General features: G+C 29.9%; 2 protein-coding genes and 1 long non-coding RNA gene across 14 annotated transcripts in view; 2 read left to right on the top strand and 1 right to left on the bottom strand.

The window, feature by feature from the left end:
• The window catches only part of LOC139514377 (exportin-1-like), a 667034-nt gene that overhangs the window by 373290 nt on the left and 277470 nt on the right, over positions 1-16274 (top strand). The window lies entirely within an intron of this gene.
• The window catches only part of LOC139516916 (uncharacterized), a 116687-nt gene that overhangs the window by 13200 nt on the left and 87213 nt on the right, over positions 1-16274 (bottom strand). For all 11 annotated transcript variants that reach the window (XR_011663052.1, XR_011663046.1, XR_011663054.1 and 8 more), the window contains one exon: positions 6225-6365. This is a non-coding gene — a long non-coding RNA (uncharacterized lncRNA). The remainder of the gene's footprint in view (positions 1-6224; positions 6366-16274) is intronic.
• The window catches only part of LOC139516915 (delta-like protein 1), an 82578-nt gene continuing 73126 nt past the window's right edge, over positions 6823-16274 (top strand). Inside the window, exon 1 of one of the 2 annotated variants that reach the window (XM_071307350.1) lies at positions 6823-7166. The gene's annotated coding sequence lies outside the window, so the exon portion shown is untranslated. Of the gene's footprint in view, positions 7167-12284; positions 12716-16274 lie in introns of those variants that run through there. The other variant, XM_071307348.1, reaches the window with a different exon arrangement.

Raw genomic sequence — 16274 nt, 5'->3', positions numbered from 1 at the left:
TAAGTCTCCCTGAAATGATGTCAGTAAGTGTATCTTTACTTAAAGGTAGAATGTTGAATAAATTAGTTAAATGGTTGTAGTCCTAAATGCAAGTTATGCAGGAATATTTAATATCATTTCATGCCCTGTTACAATATTGTCAAGGATGAACTCTTGCCAGTAAAACTGTCTACAAAATTATTACTGATCTGCATGTCTGGAGCTAGACTGATGTAGCATGTCTGGTGCTTATGGCTAATTGTCTAAATAAGTACATGCAACTTCCAATTTCAACTAATCAATAGCAGAAATTTTCATTAGAACATCAAATATTGTCTTAATTTGCCTGGAGATTTAATATTTAAAACTGTATGGAAGAAATAATGCCCATGTTTAATTCATTAAATTTTACATCATTAATTTGCAATAATTGTGTTTTCCTATTTATTTTATAGCAAATGCAGTTAGAAAATGCTGGAGGGTAAAACTTGAAAATAATTTAGACATGAATCTGAAACGAGACAAAAGTCACTAAAAAACAAACTCTTTACAGAACTTAGTTCACAATGTAACAAAACTTTTCAATTTTAATTCTTATACAAAGATTAGTGAAAAGCTGGTAGTTTGTATACAAAAAAAGAGTCATTTCAAGATGAGTAACAAACTGGTATCATGCAAGCTATTATCTCGAGGTCCAGACAAATTTAATCCTTCTAAGAGGACAACGATCCAAATATTTATTTAACGGAAGCTTCCAAGCCCTTCCTGTTTATATTTGGTCAGTAAATGACTGACATATATTCATCCCACAGAAATAAGTTGATATAAATTATCAGTGTCATCACCGACACCTTTCCGTGGTAATTGTCACCTGACCAAGGCATGGCCACTTCAGATACCATACTGAAATATTTACTCACGGTTTAAATGCTTTAATAATTAACTATAGGAGACTGTGGTAAACTGAACACTTAAACATTTGGCTCCATTCTTAGCGCTTCAAAAATGTCCTGATGCTTATTTCATCATGGATATATAAAACTGACTTTCTACAGTCATAATGAAAATGCCTATCAATAATTTAGTCTGACAAACTTTGAAAAAGAATAAAGTGCTATTACAACCCAACATTGCACTCTTTTCATCAAAAATATACACACAACATTTGAAAATTGTCAAACTAATTTATAATTGAAAGTTCTATAATTCTTGATTGACTAAATTGAATTTTCAAAAACAGAAGAGTATGGAACGCCACGACTGCCTTATGTTAATAATCAGCATTATACGCAGTGTTCACGGCATTATATGAAGTGATCACAGCATTATATGTAGTGCTCACAACATTATATGAAGTGATCACAGCATTATATGCAGTGCTCACAGCATTATATGCAGTGTTCACAACATTATATGAAGTGCTCACAACATTATATTAAGTGCTCACAACATTATATTAAGTGCTCACAACATTATATTAAGTGTTCACAACATTATACGTTTTTTGTTGTATGATGAGATTGATGTATGATGAGATTTATGAATGATGAGATCATTCGGTAAACTTCGTTTTTTAGCGGAAATTACCGAATCCATAATTGGTAAATTACGGTAATGCCCAGCAAACAAATTTAAAAAGTTATTAAAATCATGTTATCATAAGGTAGCATACAATATTTAAAACTGATTGAAATAAGTAAGGAAAAGATGAAACTGAGAGGTGAATGATTGAAGTAGTTCTGTTCGTCGTAAGAAATACGAATGGCAAAATGTAAGTTAAATAATAAAAAGTTTATTTAATGAAATATCGTAGGAAAATTTGTATGATATATTCTCGAGTTCATTTCCTACTGAAGAAATTTAGCAAGGTGCCACTTTATAGTGCGTACTCAGTTTTAAAAAGCTTAATTACCTTTTAAATAAAACAGTTAGCTTTCTATAACACATAGGTGCCATATTACGCTAGCTTATATATGTCATGATAGAGTCATTTTTGGCATCGATTTTCAGAATTTGGCATTTTTACATGAATAAGTATCTAACAGATATGGAAAATGCAGTTTAAAGCATTTCACTGTAGGTGCTAAACATAACTTTACATCAATTATTCCATTTTTTTACAAGCTTTTTAGCACGGCAAGTACTAAAATTGTCTTCTAAATATGATCAGCAGTCTTATATAGAAATTTAAACTTTCATAGAAAAATTTACCCTTTCAAGACCCTGTTTAACATTTTCATTTAAAGTTATCATCTCTTATGAAAATTGAGTTTGTGGGGATGAATAAAACGTTTACTACGTTTGTTCGTCAGTTTGCACGGTACATACATGTATATATATAAAAGTGGTATGCTTGCCAATGAAACAACTTTCCACAAGAGACAAAATGACATCACAGAAATTTTAAACAGCTAAACGGCCACAGTACGACCTTCAACAATGAGGAAAGCCCATACCGGATAATCAGCTATAGAAGGCCCCGAAATGATTTCAAATTTAATAAAGTCATTGGAATGGGAAAATTTAGAATTAAGAAGGAAAAAGGCTAGATTAACTATGCTGTATAAAATAAATTGGGGGTTAGTTGAAGTTCCTTAGGACAACTTAACAATTTCTGATAGACGCACTAGGGGGAAACATAAATTTAGGCAAATATCCACAAATAAAGATTTCTATCAATTTTCATTTTATCCTCGCACTATTTCGGACTGGAACTCACTACCTGAAGCAATAGGTATGTCTGACACCCTGGAATCCTTCAAAAGTGGCATATCCACTCTAACACTTGAAGGATCCACAGCAACTTATTAAACTTTAAAGCCACTGTGTACATAATGTATATATGTTATTGATAACGATTTTTCTTTGTCATATTATTTTTAAATTAAGTCCATATGTACATAGCACACAAGTTCCGGGAAGTTTTACACTCCTACCTAGGAGTCTACTCCCGTATTCGGAAGAAGAAAAGAAGAAGATGATAAACGAAAAATATTCCTAATTTATGTACAAACAAACGATCGAAAAACTAACATGTATATAACACATTAATTAACAAACGACAACCACTGAAATAAAGGCTCCTCCTGACTTGGGACGGCCACATATATGCAAAATGTGGCGGGTTTTAACATGTTAGCGGGATGTTGGTATTCTCCCTCTAACCTGGGACAGTGGCGTAACAGAACAACATAAGAACGAACTATGAAAATCAGTTGTAAAAGGCTTGTTAGTTTTCTCGTTTGAATTGTTTTACATGGTCGTATCGGGGCCTTTTATAGCTGACTATGCGGTATGGGTTTTGCTCATTGTTGAAGGCCGTACAGTGACCTATAGTTGTTAATGTTTGTGTCATTTTGGTATTTTGTGGATAGTTGTCTCATTGGCAATCATACCACATCTTCTTTTTTATATTAACTCATTAGATGGGTACAAATATAAATACATATGATCTAACAAGAAAATAGAGTGAACGTGCATGTGGGCGGGTACTTGTATATCCCAACAATAAAAAGACACTATAAGTATTGATCTGAGAGTATATATAACTAATATAGTACCATGCTGTTGATTAAAAATAACATCACTCCAGACCCTTTTGTTTTCCACATAATTAATATTGCCAATAATTAAGAAGTTCCGGGTCGAATCGATACCAATAATATATTCACCTGTTAACTATTACATTATCTGTACGTTCCGCATCAGTTTCAACAAGAATGCTTTGCATTTGTTGCCGAATCACCTAAAACTTTATGCTATCGTATTTTTAAAAATAATTTTCAATTGGAAAAATATTCTTTTATGTTTGAAAGAAAGAAATGTTTACCTACATACTGCTGGTCTAACCCTAATATCTATAAGTTTGATCAACTGTTTAATTCATGTAATATTGTAATATTAGAAAAACTATGTAAATTTATCAAAGTTATAAATGTGAAAGTCAGTCCTCCAAGTTAATTTCATTGTATTGTTCACACATGTTTGTAAAAATTGTATCTTATAGTTATATTTATGTATGTTCTCTATAACTATGTAATTGTAGTTTTATGAGAAATAAAGTATTCGTATTCGCATCTGACAGGAGTACCACGAAACGCTGTATTTAAGATTTTGCTATATACACGGGTCGTAATCACAGGGTTGAAACTACTTAATTCAATCATTGTCACATTGTTCCCGATTGTAGTACTTTAATCAGTATGACTTTCTAAGATGACAATACGAATAATAAAAATCTGGACTTAAAATAAGGCGTATAGGTACAGCATGTACAGTTTTCAATTTGTTAGACGTAAAACAGCGAATCAAAGATTCAATTTTATTCATAACTCATAAAGGACAAAACTGTTGATTAAAAAATACTCCTTTCCAGAGACTTTTGTTTTCCAAACAAAATCAATAATACCAATATTAAATTGACAAGTTCCAGGTCGACGGGTTCAAACAGAAAGATGTTAAAAGCAGAGAAAACTTCATCTTATAATCGGCATGACTTTATCAGATGACAATACCAATACTAAAATAAGGCTTACGCATAGTTATATTCTTTAATTCAGTCACAGACCCGCGATATCACAGATGTGTTCTCAGTAAATATATATACATATTAAGTTTTGAATATGGTGAAACTAATCCTCAAAATAAGTTTAAAATGCCCTGGTGTGGAATAAACTTGGGTTAAATTGATCATACTTCTTAATTTACTTATTTCAATCCGTTTTAAATATTGTATACTGCCTTAATGATCACATATATAATAATAACTGTTTAAATTTGTTTGCTGGGCATTAATTTACCGTAATTTACCAATTATGGATTCGGTAATTTCCGCTAAAAAACGAAGTTTACCGAATGATCTCATCATTCATAAATCTCATCATACAACAAAAAACGTATAATGTTGTGAACACTTAATATAATGTTGTGAGCACTTAATATAATGTTGTGAGCACTTAATATAATGTTGTGAGCACTTAATATAATGTTGTGAGCACTTCATATAATGTTGTGAACACTGCATATAATGCTGTGAGCACTGCATATAATGCTGTGATCACTTCATATAATGTTGTGAGCACTACATATAATGCTGTGATCACTTCATATAATGCTGTGAACACTGCGTATAATGCTGATTATTAACATAAGGCAGTCGTGGCGTTCCATAGAAGAGAGCATATATATACATGTATATAAGTTAAAAAATTTCAAGAGATTCATTGAAATCAAACTACGAAATATATGAAAAGTTGCCTTATTACTGATGATTGACATCCCATATATGTGGAACAATTAACCTGAAAATCATCAAAATTGAAAAGTTGCCGTTTTTTTTATAACCCTAAACTTGTACAAAGAAGAAGAGACTATTGTTAATTCCATTTTTGGCCCAAGAAAGAAATGATTTCAAAACTAGTTCTAATTTGACTGTTAATTTTAAAGACATTTCCTACATATTTTCTTTTTGATTTGGAAAGTAATTCAAATTAAATTATGGATATATTTTTTTATAATGACCGTAAAAAGTCAGTTTTATATATAGGAAAGTTTAAACCTGCTTTTGTTCCCTTTGAACAAAATGTATGGTAGGAAATGTTTAAATTAGCCAATTGAAAGTCCCTCTAAACATATTATCTATGTAAGTACACCTTGGTATGTTTGGATGGATGGACAGAAGTTTGATATTGTTTAATTACCATATGAATCCAGCCCAATCTGATAACACTTTATCTTCAAACAATTCTTTCACCTTTACCTGTCACTTTTATCCCCAGGTAAAAATCAGTTATTGCTGGTCAGGTGTTTCTAAGTTTTGTATTTTAATCTATTCTTAACTAATCAGTATCTTTAGAAAATATTCAAGCTTTTAGACATTTGTTTAAATAGAACTATAGGCTATCCTGAATCCCTCACCTAGGGAATCCCTAGTAAGGATCCTAGCATCATAACATATTTTTTAAGATAATAGCCAAAAAATGCAAAAATGGGCAAGAACACCTACAGATTTTGAAATGTTTGATCATTGTAGATCATGTAATACTTGTCAATTTTACTGTTTATATTCCCTGTTAAAAATAAGGAGATGTATACATTGTAGCATGATTGTAAATGAGACAACTATCCACCATGCACCAAATGATATAGATGATAGTGGTAATCATATTCATATGATGGAAGACTCCAATGATCTCCAATATATACTTCTTCAGGTCTCACTTTAAACAGGAACAACTTTAACTTACCTCATGAAACTTTGTATGGTGCAGACTAAGAGTTCTTCAGATTAGGCAGTCTTTAGGTCTTGGCCCTACATTTTGGCCACAGCATCATAGTTTTGGTGTCATGTGTAGTACATGTACTGAGTCTCACTTTTCTTTTATGACCTTTAAAAAGACAGAAGTTGAATGAGGACATATGGTTGGAACCCCCCTTTTAAAAGCCCCTGCAACATATACCCCCCCCCCTTTTATGCAATGCCTTGAATAAACATGTACAGATAAAAATGCAAAATACTATCATAACCTTTTTGATATCTAACAGACTATAACAGACTAATGTCTTGAGAAAGCTCAGATATAATAAACCTTACAAGTACTACTTAAACTGTTTCATTTTTTGTCCTTTTAATATTTCATGGTCTTTTTTTATAATTCAGTCTAAAATTTAGTCCAATATGGCTTTCTACTAAATGTCGTGTATATCAATAAAGGAACATATGTTCGTGCAAAGTGTTATTTCAAGGAATTTGTAATATTTATAATAAAATGGCCTGCAGAGAGTCTCTGATTATAAAGAATCTATTTAACCCAGGTATGTTCCAATTTAAACCCTCTTTTCTGCATTATTGAATCAATTCATCAATATTTAACCTGCTTTGATTGTTAATCAAAACAATAACATTGAATATTATTTCAAGTATTAAATTTTCTAAACCAAATTTTCAAGTTTGATCATTTACATTCTGGGAAATCTCTCAAATCTTTCGAGGGGAAAAAACTTCCTTAATGACTTTTTTCGTTTAATAAGATTTTTTCGAAGAGATAAGGATCCTCTTTTCAATGGACGGCAATTAGAAAAGATGGTTCAAGCTGGACAAGTAACAACGCACATGTCAATCGATTGTTTTTACACCTGAGAACATGGTCATTAAAAGAATAATGGATAACACGACCCCATATAAAAAGGTAAATATCATTATGATTATATCTTACCGTGATTTTATATAGAGATATTTTTTATTTGATTATTTTTTTTTCTCTATTGACCTCACTGAACCAGTCATACCTTTTATGGTGTAATTAGCATAGTGAAAAACAGGGCGGTTATCAATCATTTCTCATTGTTTATCGATATTCAATTTAATTTGGAATGTCAATTTATTCGACAAACAACAGGCCAATATAATTTGAAAGAACAATAATTCAGTGCAAATTGCCAATTTAGAACAAAGCAAGAAGTTGACACCAATTTGTTCATCTAAAGAGCTTCTTTTTTTTTTCTTTTTTTTAAACTTGTAAAGTAAATACATTTTCTTTTTCCTTATATAATCTGCTTGTCCTTAAGCTACTGCATTGTTTTTTGGTTGCCTGTGATACAATCTCATTGGTGTAATTTTGTAAGATAGTCATGTACTATAAAGCTAAAAATATTATATTTATATATCAACTATAAATCATAGGTGAACAATATTTTTAATATACAATTGAAACTGGGAAGGGCAATTGTAAGACATAGATGCCCTGCCTTCAAACATTTATGTTACAAAAGGCTTTAAGAATCCAGTATTGCTCACCAGTTTCCAACCAGTTTTGCTAAACTGGTATCTTTAAGGAACCAGTATTGCTCAACTAGTATCTTCAAGGATTCAGTATTATTCACATAAAACATATGCATATTGTCAACTTATGTTTATTTAAGGATGCTGAAAACAATGTCCAAACTGTAGAAAAGCCTTTTGAGATTCATTCAGAAAGATATTTAAGCAGATTATGTTTGGCATTACTGTGGATTCATAACTATTTGTACATTTGTTTAATACCAATGTTGTGGATTTCCATACTAAAGAGAAAGCTATTGAAACAGTTATGGTGCTAGTGTGACGCAGTTTCATGTTCTTTTACATACATGCCTTTATATACTACATATAAAAGAAAACTCCCTTCTATTGTTTCAAAATTGATCTACTCAAACTATCCTAAAAATGTTAAGGCTAAAAAAGAATTTAAACAATCGAATCATTTTGATACAAAGTAATTTTGTATACAAGTCCAAAGCTTATTAGACCTCAACCTTTGGAATTTCTTTTTTATTTAAAGACAATACATATGTGTGAGGTACCAATAAGGCTGTAGAATCAGAATAATAATGTATGAAATATATGAAGTTAAAAAGTTTTCATTGAATACTATTTTGATTCTTATTTACAGAATCTAATTTATTCTGGTCTATGTAATCTTTACAAAATTAACATAATTCTGATAAACATGTAAAATAAAAGTGATATTCTAATTTATTGTCCCTACAGCAACTTAATTGCTAAAATAGCCTGAATACCTTCATAAATTTACAATAAATGACATCCAATATAAACACCAACTACTCCAGAATCCAAAATCATGGAAATTCATATGCATGTGTCTTTGTTGACAATTTATATTCAAATCTTTGACATTATTTATTTAAGAATGTTTAAGTGATTTTATTGTTATCATTTGAAATTTATTCATGTCTTTATTGACTACTATAATACAACTATAATGAAATGTAACCATATGGTGTTCTTAAAGCATCTTTAAAATGTCTTCTTAAGTGATTTGGTAATAATTTAAACCTTTAATAAACCTTCACTAGAGAAAAAGTGTCTGAGAAAATAGTCCAATATGTGACATCAACAGATGTAACATACAACAGTTAGATATTCAGCTAGAGGCTCCATGATCATTCATCTGCACGAATCGTGTGCCATTTATTCTGTTTGTCCTACTAGCATTTATAAATCTGCTGATATTTTTTGGAAAAAAGATGATATATTTGAATTTGAATATACTATAAAAAGTTTAGCATTTAGGTTTTTTTTTTTCATTGTTTATCATTCTCTATATAGCCATCATCCATCAAGTGGTAGCAACTGGCTCATTTCAGGAGACAAATATGAATATTTTTTCCCCATTTTTTTACAGTGCAATGTTGAGCATGGTTCTTCATCTGAATAAGCTTTAACAATATTGGTTGAGTTCCATTCTGTAGAATGATTTCAGTGGTCTGCATTTGAAGACAATTTTATACAATCTTGACCATTACAGTACTTAATACAAGATAGTTTAGATAGGGAAGCTACTTTTGCTTACTTATATATCTTAACCCTATAAAAACCATCTTTATGATTTGTAGTTTGAATTCATCTATTGTGATTTCCAAACTTTTTATTTCGAGGAGTGGAATATGAGCCAAATTAATCGTTCCAAAGTAGTCATCTTTGATGATTGATGGGTGGAGCAATGTAGTAATTTTTAAAAGTGTCAAAATTTGTACAGTCTTTACCAACATAACAGAAATTAATACAAATACAATTCATGCACAAAAAATGAAAGAAAATCTTACCAAATTAAACATGTGGGCATGTGAAATCTGTTCTTTAAAAAGACTTGATGTAATCCATGCAATTTAAGTGAATCACTGCCAAAGACTTTTTCTCTAAAATTTAATTATATTTCTACAGAACAATGTAAAAGTGAGTTTATCAAATAAAATAATTATAAAGTTACGTAAATCTATGTAAATTCAACATACCAAATTGACATGTAACAAAATGATAACAAAAATTAAGTTAATTCAATTATTTGATTTCAGACCAAAGATTTTCACTTGACAGAATAATTAAACCAAACATGCTGTCCATGTTATATACTTTTATTTTCACAAACCAAATGCCCGTTATAAAAGAATTTTAAATATTTAATAAACTATAAATATAATTCCTTTTGTTAAAAATTTAATAAGGAAAAAATGTTTCTATCAAAGGATATAAAAATAATTTGAAGTTATTATAAGGAATAATTGTCCGTAAGCTTTGAAACATCAGGTGATTTACGTGACTGGCGTCTAAAAAAAGTCACCACCTCGCATACTTAACATTGTCCAACCACTTGTAGAAATAATCACAAAGAACAACATGTCAAATATAACAGATTAAAGTCAAATGATCCGATAGAAAATTTATTTTCTAAACAAAAGAAATAGCAGTTTTTGTGTTAAACTTGGCCTGAGGGTAACAGTTTATGTACTGTTTGCCTGTGAAGTGACCAACAGAGCAATAATAAGTTTGATCATGATGGGTCAATAATATAACAATTTGTTTCTATGTATATGACAATAATTATACAAATGATTTATTGGATTATATATATATTTCCTTCTCTTATTTTATGATAAAGCATTTGTCAGATATTTGTGGTAAACTTATGGTCATATGTATATCTATTGATCAACTTTATAAAAAGAGGACAATATTGATCAATAATTTTTGTCTAAAACATTCTTCACATGAAAGAAAAATAATTTCTCTATATTTTTTCAAACTTTAAACTTGTTTAGGGAATTTCTTTCTAACATTTAAGGAAATTATTATTTTTACTTCTGATAGATGTAAATGATAACAAACCCTCATATTATATACATGAAATAAATACTTTTGGGAATTGAACTGATAAAATAATAAAACTGAAATTAAAATGGAAAAATCTATTTTATGTCTTAACTTTGGACACAATATCCATAATTTCAGAAAAAAATCTTTAATAACGTTTGTTTTATTTTTTACCTTTTAGAATTACTACCTTAACTAGTTGCATAATAGTGGGAATTTTATGTGAAGGGATATAAAGTTTATAGCAGGTGTACATAAACAAACAGGTCCATTTAGAACTCAGATTACTTCTCCTCTCAAATCAAGGAACAAAAATAAATCGACTGTGTTGCAGTTGAAGTTCATTTTTGAGCACCCAACACATTGTTACTATGATTTATACACATTTTCATTCATAAAATTGAGTCATTTGAAACCGCAAGAAATATTGCAAGTTAAAAAGACAAGACTTGAATTTCGAGGCGATGACTTTCATATTCTCAAGTATCCATACTGTACATGAAAAATTACAAGTCATGCTCAGCATAAATGGTGATCGGTATAGACCATTTACCTAAAGCATCACTGCACTTCTACAGAAAATATCCATCAGAAAGAGGTTTCCTCACTGATGGCCATTATAAACTCTTCCATTTTGAGTTTAAATAGGGTAATTTTAAAAATCATTTTACTTGTAATTAATTATCTCAATTATAAAGATACCTACAGAGTACAGATCATATATTATAATCATATTGCAAGCTATATATCATCTTAAAATAAATAAGTCTTTATTAATCTTGCTTGCAATAAAAATTATTCATGTATGGGTTGAATGATTTGTGTCTAACGCCACTTCAGAACAATTGCACTATTTTGAGGCAGTCAGTTTTTATTGGTGCAAGAGACTGGTGTGTCTGGAGAGAACCATCAACCTTTGGTAGGAAAACTGACAAGTCTACTCAATAAAGTTTGGCGTTGAACTCATCTACCACTAAGGGGGATTTAAACTCACATCCTAAGTGATACAGTACTTGAACTACTTAAGCCACTTTACCACAAAGTCACCTTTCATGTACAGTTATTGTGATGGGTGAGTAAAAAAAATTTGGAAAGCCAATTCCTTCCCCATGCAATCAATGATCATTCCAGCAAATGTCACTATTACTTAGAAGTAACCTGTTTCAAATTAAACAAATAATATAAAAAAGAAAAACTCATTTTTTAAAATAACAAACTTTTGAATCAAAAGCATCTAAACCATGGTCTACTTTTCATGTAGTTGGAATGTAAATTATATAATAAAGGGAGTAGAAATTAAAATAAATTACTTTCGCTTCAAAAAGAACAACTAACTAGACTAAGTTTTCCTTCTTACAAAAACAGTTATTAGCATGCCGATGCCTTGCAGTTGTAATTAAAATTCTAACAACAAAGTATTTTTTTGATATTGTTCGATTATTTAAACTCAGATCAATTGTTGGAAATTATATCAAATGCAGTGTAAATGTCCTTGTTATGTTAAAATTTTAGATATTAAATTTGATAGAGTTATAATTCAATCAACATCGAATTATATACATGGCCAGATTTTGTACAAAAATCACTAAATGCCTTGAAACAAAGGTGAAATCTACCTGCCTCGGCCACCTGTACAACTGGGAGGTGCCAGTCAGGTACTTTTCACATCATTTGACTTTATAATCAGCTGATTATCGATAGAGATGTATATTGGGGTGTATAACTGATGACTTTATATTTTTCTACATTTTTCTGGGAGGCAATCATTTTGTCAAGATTAGTAAGTCAATCATTGATAATGTGGTCAGTGATCAGATATTGACATAGCCAGGAGCATCTCTCACCTCTCCTTGTCAAGCCAATTGTCTCAACAATCACATCAATCATATAATCATAAAGGTGCAATCGATCTAGTAGTTGTACATTTCCATCCATAGACAAATTTTTGTGAACTGATATATTTATTTTTTTGTGGAATCGTGCCATTTATTATAATTGGATAATTGTCAAATGATACAGTAGTGATTATTATAAACAATTTTCTTCAAGATTGGGATAATTACACTGATACCTGCAGTTCTTTAACAGGTAAGAATTACATTTTGTTGTTTATATTTTATTTGTTTTGTGATTTAACAGCCATGACTAATCAAGAATATAGCTCCTGGAATATCCCAAACATCTATGAAAAGCACCTAAATTCTGTATTTAGACCCTAATAATCAATATCATAATTTCCAGAAAATCAATTCAGCTGGGGCTTCTGCCTTCAATGGTTTTCAAAAATTGCAACTTAAAAAGGTTTTCTTGGAGACATACAAATTCTGAAAATGCATTAAATTTCTAACGATTTATTATGATGGAAAACAAAAACAAAACAAAACCAAAAGGTGAGGAAAACTCATTTGCACCTTTAAACTTAATCAAAATATCAAAGTTATATAAATCAATGAAAATAAAAATCATATGGTTTTATTTCTTATTTCATTATTTCTTGAAACAAACATTAGCTTCACAATTAATAAGGAGCACAGAAATACCATTATGAAGTAAATGAGCGAGTAGAACAATACTTGTAAGGAAGTAAAGAAAATTATTGAAATATCTTTAAATCATGCCTTTAAAACTCAGACATTTTTATGTTAGTTACCATATTGATTTTATACATTGCCCTTGTACAAGCATTTAGACACATTTCTCTGTAAGTTTGTATTTTCTTAAAGTTGATACAGGTTCATATGGCTTAGCTTTATAGGTAACTTTGATTTGAAAATGTACTTTTCCACTTAGCTCACACTTTAGGCAATACACAACTTATGTAACAGAGTATATGGAAATCTATGGCCACAGTAAGAAAAACAAAATCCATGAAAAATGCATGTTGCAGCAAATGCCTTTGGTATGCAGTTTACGGAAAGGATACAATTGTGAATCATAAATGTTTTGTTATTCTGAGGAGTAGATGATAATACCACAAAAAACAGTCTCAATATTTGTAACTTTTATGTTTTTCCTCATTAACAGGTACCAAAAATATGAAAGTAATATTTCAGTATATAGAAAATACCTGTCCTACAGGTAAACATTATCTTCTGATCTACAGAACAATAATACCCCATTTGTGTTGTCCATATTTTTGAGAATATTGGTGTAATTCAATGCACATATACGAAACACACCCTTTTTGTTTACATTTTCCTTTTTTACAGATTTTTTTTTTCATTCGGCTCAAAAAGTCATATAGAAATATACTTAAATCTTCACAAAAACAGCAAAACAGATGACTATTGTTTCATTCAGTAACCAAAACTTAAAAAAATATCTTTTTTCCATATTTTATTGATAAATGGACTTAGTAATTACTAAAATAAAAATCTATATAGTCTTGGGCTATTTTCAATACCCATATCTTTGTCAAACCTTTAGTGAATGTCAAGAAACCAGGAAAGAAGCTTCTAGAAAACTAGAAATAGCATCTATAGAAAAAAATCAGTATTTCACTGAGAAATGGATGAAGTTAGAATTAACAAAAGCAGCTATTGTTGATGTAGGCACAGGTTTCAGTAAAACACTTAACACATCTTTTTTTTCTTAATCAGCAAAATTGTTAAACAATTCAAATCAGTTTAAAATAAAAAAACTTTAAAAATCTACATGATTAAATAAAATAACATTTACGGGTCTATGATGCTAAAAATATTATTTTTTTAAGTTGCTTTAACAAAAGCAGATGACATTAACAACAATGTAAATATAGATTATTACAAATTAATTGAAAATGGTACCATCAGATTCAAATGAGCAAACAGAATGATATGACAAAAATCTTTTCAAAGAGTGAAACCAAGGAACAATAATGTTTAAAGTCTTCTGTATTGTCAGTGATTCAAAAATTGGTGTAACCATGGAAGTATTATATTTTCAATATTATACTTCCATGGTTTAACCAAAACCCACATGAATCAGACACCCACTTTTGTTCCATTTTCTAAACTCATTTCTTTATACTTCTGAATTATCCCTTTGAAATCAGAAAAAACACATTGAAATAAATATTTCACAAAAAGCAAGATGGACTACTATGATTCATTCAGAATTTGACATCTTCAGACAATTTAGTCCTTATTTCCTTGTTTTGATTTCAATCTTTCACTTTTCTCAACCCTCTTTTAATGGTTAAGATCTGGTTTTACAATATTATAAGTGCCCACGCATTGATATACAATTCTTAATAATATAATAGAAGGATGATTATCATTTCATTCAGAACTTGAGATTTTTAGACAATTTTGTCCATATTTCCTCATTTTGATTTCAATCTTCAGTTTCATTTTTTGACAACAATGAATGAAATGTCATTATAATTTCCACATAAATTTCAAATATTTATAAGATAACAAAAAGCCTTTGAGGGCGCAATAATATTCATAGGACACAAATCCTTTGAATAATACATGCATTTTGTACAGTAGAATTACCAGTACATGTATAACTTTTTGATTATTGGCTCTTGATAAGAATATCATTGTAATATACATGTATTCTTTTTCTTTATATTTTCAAAGGTGTTGGATAGGGTCTTTTTTTGGCCCCTTTATTTCTTGATATGGTTTTCCTTAATACTTCCTTATGATTACACCAGTATGATTTTCAACAAAATAAATGTTGTCATAATAATAGAACTGAAGGGGTTGCATTACTAATATTTTATATTATCCTTAGCAATTGTTTTTAGGAACCCAGGGTAACAGGGGACTATACTGCATAGTAAAAAATTTATGGATATAAGTTTTATATCAATCCAAAAGGTATTCCTTTAAAATGATAACTTGTTTCTTATTTGTATGGAGACAAAAATTCAAACATGCATGATAGAAATTCAACGGAATAATAAGTAATTTCTCGAATCGATTTTAAAGGATGAACAAGAGCTTCACATTTTAGGCACAGATTCAGCCTGAGGGACACACCCTCCAGATGTCCCTCAAGTCCAATAACTCTTCATCTCATGAGAAGAGCCGCCCCAACATCGAATCATGGGAAGTTCCTGCATTTATATTAAAGTCTATCATATTATGTTGTTCTCCAACCTTGATATAAATTAATATATAATTCAGTAGCAATCATATACATTGTTTTACCAACATGCTGAAACATTGAAATATAATTCTTTTTCAATGTCAGCATTTTTTAAAAGTATTAATTCATTCAGAACATGAAGGGTTTGATTTCATTTTGTAATCTTATTCCCACAATGATGAATGAACATATTATCAAATTTTCATAAACATCATTAAATATTTATTAAAGTCAGTCTTAAAGACAATCCAAAATTCAAATTATGTAAATTTTCAAATGATATCAAGTTCTAAATTATACATCATATAATTTGAACCAGAGGCTCCCACGAATGTTTTGTAAACAATTCAACATATTGAAGCGTTGTGACCAATATAAGACTAAGTGAATGAGTCTAGATGACCATTGTGAGTAATGATGAAAATGATTTTAAATACATTTAGTTTTGGTCTTTGGTTAAATGATGTAAATTTATAGATATGTCATAGGAAAGGAAATCTTCTAAAAATTTAGTCACTCTGGCCTCCTTCACCAGTAAAAGCAGGCCGCCACGAAATAGCCCAAAAGT

This window comes from Mytilus edulis, chromosome 3 (assembly GCF_963676685.1).
Source record: "Mytilus edulis chromosome 3, xbMytEdul2.2, whole genome shotgun sequence".
Taxonomy (NCBI): Eukaryota; Metazoa; Mollusca; class Bivalvia; order Mytilida; family Mytilidae; genus Mytilus; species Mytilus edulis.
Note: the sequence above shows the minus strand (reverse complement) of the source record. Positions and strands in the feature narration are given on the sequence as shown.